The following is a 3,800-nucleotide window of genomic DNA, read 5'->3' as shown; positions in this document are numbered from 1 at the left end:
AGTTAGCCCTTTTATTAGATAGAGTTAAGCTTTGGGCCTTAGGGCGAAATCGTATTTGTAATCCTCTTATATGTAAAGATATTCTTTTTCTAAATAAAATTTTCTAAATGAAGTTGAACCAGAATCGATATTCTTTTTGCATTCATGCATTTGCATCTCATAACATTTCATCACATCATTTGCATTCAAAGTTATAGAAAGACCCTGATTAGTTAAAGTTTACTTTCCAGAGAGGTAGAAAAGAGAGAGGTAGAAAAGAAAATCTAGAAAGCACACATCCTTATGGCACTCGTACTAAAACTAAGAACATGGATCAAAGGTTTGAGCAATTACAAAAAGATATGCAAGATAAAATGCAAGAGTAGTTGGCCAAAATACAGAATGAAATGAGGGAGCAGATGCTAGAGGCTCAGAGAAACATGATGGTTGAAATGGCTCAGCTGCTAAGAGCCACTGATAAAGGAAAAGCTCCCATGGCGATCACTGAAGAGGATAATGAAGGTCCTCCTCCAGGTTTTACTCCGCCTCATGTGCCCCTGCAAATCGAGGCACCTCCTAGAAGGCCATCTGTCACAGTAAGGCCTTAATATGGGCCAGCGGATGCTAGAATCCCCATAAATTTCCCATCTGGGTTGGGAAATAATTTGGGTGATAGCTCGATCAACCCTATTACTCCTGATTTGGATTTAATGGAGAAGGAAAGAATGGCCACTGAATCCTCAAAACAATTGGAAGATCGTTACAGGTGGTTAGAGGAGAAGTTTAGGGTTTTAAAAGGTGCTGGCAATCATCATGAGATTGATGCCAAAGACTTAAGTTTGGTTCCAGATTTGGTGCTTCCTTATAAATTTAAGATGCCAGAGTTTGAAAAGTACAATGGGACTACTTGCCCAGAGGCACACATAACAATGTTTTGTAGAAGAATGACTGGTTATGTGAACAACGATCAACTATTGATCCATTTTTTTCAAGACAGCCTAGTAGGAGCGGCGGCTAGGTGGTACAATCAGTTGAGCCGTGCAAGAATCAGTTCATGGAGAGATCTTGCACAGGCTTTCATGCAACAGTATAACCATGTGACTGATATGACGCCAGATAGGATCACACTTCAAAATATGGAGAAAAAACCTAATGAAAGTTTTAGGCAATATGCACAACGATGGAGGGAGGTGGCAATGCAAGTACAACCACCATTGTTAGAAAAGGAAACCACCATGTTATTTATTGATACTTTGAAGGCGCCATTCATCACACATATGATTGGAAGTACCATAAAAAGTTTCGCGGATATAGTTATGGCGGGTGAGATGGTTGAGAATGCCGTGAGAGGCGGTAAAATCGAGGGGGAAGTGGCTAAAAGATCGGCCCCAATGAGAAAGGACAATGAGGTGAATAGTCTCAACTCGAGGGCAATCATAGTTAGTCAACCCAAAGCAACTATGGTCGAACAACAAAATACCCAAAGACAGGAATCGGGCATAAGACAGAATTCGGAAAGAATGCAATTAACGCCTATCCCTGTGACGTATCGTGAGCTTTATCAAAGCTTGTATGATGCACATGCCATTGCTCCATTTCACTTGAAACCACTACAGCCACCGTACCCCAGATGGTATGATGCAAATGCTAAGTGCGAATATCATGCGGGAATACCGGGGCATTCGATCGAAAACTGCACAGGATTCAAAAAGGGCGTGGAGAGGCTTATCAAGATGGGGGTTGTGAAATTCGACAGTACCCCTAATGTCGAAAATCCGTTATTAGATCATGGCAATAAAGGAGTGAATGCCATTGATGAAACAAAAAAGAGAAAAATCAAGGAAGACATTGCTGAGGTGAAGACACCTATGAAGGTAATATGAGAGGGGATGGTGAAGAGAGGTATATTAACCTCTAGAAAAGGAGGAGAAGGAATAGAGAACCATTGTGAGTTCCATGGGGAAGTAGGTCATGTGATCCAAAATTGTGAAGAGTTCAAGGTCATGGTACAAGGCCTTATAGTTAACAAAGAGTTGCAGGTTTTTTAGGGTAGTTCTTATGAAGGACAAATATGTGTACTGGAGAATGAACGACAAAGAACCAGCCAACCGAGAATTATTATTTCCTTGCCAGGGAATAATGAGGAGGGGTCGCAAACTAGGCCCAAAATAGTCATCCATAAACCCAATCCTTTCCCTTATAAGGATGACAGGAGGGTACCATGGAGCTATGACTGCAATATAACAATACCTGAGGGGGAGAGTATAGCTAGCGCGTCCAGGGCCACGCAAAATGAAGGTTCTTATACACGAAGTAGGAAACTTAATGACTGGGGGAATATCAGAGTAGAGCCCGCAAAGACGAAAGATGTCAAGGTTGAAAGGGAAAAGGAAACTGAAGTACTCATCAATGAGCCGGTAAAGGAGGAAGAGGCTAAGGAGTATCTAAAATTCCTGAAACATAGCGAGTATAGCGTGGTCGAGCAGTTGCGTAAGGAGCCGGCGCATATATCAGTGTTAGCCCTACTCTTGAGCTCTGAGGTGCATCGAGATGCGTTGTTAAAGGTGCTTAACGAAACATATGTTACCCATGACATATCCATTAACAAGCTAGACCGGTTAGTAAACAACATCAGTGCTGACAATTTCATTTATTTTAACGATGATGAAATTCCACCTGGGGGCATAGGGTCAACCAAAGCCCTACACATCACTACTCGGTGCAAAGGATACACACTTCCAAGTGTACTCGTGGATAATGGGTCTGCTTTGAACGTCCTGCCGCTATGCACCTTGAACAGATTGCCCATTGATAGTTCGCTTATGAAAACGTGTCATAATGTGGTAAGAGCCTTTGATGGAACTGAAAAAAAGTAATGGGGCGAATCGACATCCCTTTGGAGATTGGGTCGAATACGTATGAAGTTGATTTCCTAGTGATGGATATCAAGCCCTCCTACAATTGTTTATTGGGGAGACCATGGATACACTCGGCAAGAGCAGTGCCTTCTTCATTGCACCAAAAATTAAAGTTAGCGATGGATGGTTGCTTAATAACCATCAATGCAGAAGAAGACATCATAGCGGCAGTTACCAGCAAGGCCCCTTATGTTGAGGCAAATGAAGAGGCTATTGAATGTTCTTTCTGCTCTTTAGAGGTCATCAATGCCACCTTTATTTTGGAGGGAAGCAAAGTGCCGGTACCCAAAATGTCTGGAGCCACGAAGATGGCCCTACAAATGATGATGGGGAAAGGAGCATTGTCGGGAAAAAGGGCTAGGAAGACAGTTGCAAGGAGAGGTTCAAATCCCAAAACTGATTGAGAAGAAGGACCGCTTTGGCTTGGGCTTCAAGCCGGACCACAAGCACAAGAGGCAGGAAATAGAGAAACGCCAAGCGAGAAGAAATGCGCGTTTGAATGGAAGAGAAGTGGAGTGGGAACTGATGACATTTCCACCTATATCCAAATCCTTCAAATCAGGAGGACTGCTGATAAAGGAAAGTCATCAAGTTAATGCTCTGCACAATGAAGGATCGGAGCAAGGAAGCCTCGAGGGCATTCGCCCTTACGAACCGGGGAGCTCTCTGAATAATTGGACTGCGGAAGACCTTCCTGTAGTCTTTAGGAATTTTTCAGAGTAATTCTCAAAACATGTCTGTTACTCTAGGGCCTAGGAGTAGTAAAATTATATTCGTGAAATAGGCTTATGTTCATCTATAATTATTTAAATAAAACATAAATTTTTATTAATTTAAACAAGTATCGTTCTATTTTTATCGACCAATATTCCTTCAAATTCTATCAATTCTTATTCTTTTATT

Source organism: Gossypium hirsutum, chromosome A10 (genome assembly GCF_007990345.1).
Source record: "Gossypium hirsutum isolate 1008001.06 chromosome A10, Gossypium_hirsutum_v2.1, whole genome shotgun sequence".
NCBI lineage: Eukaryota > Viridiplantae > Streptophyta > Magnoliopsida > Malvales > Malvaceae > Gossypium > Gossypium hirsutum.
Note: the sequence above shows the minus strand (reverse complement) of the source record.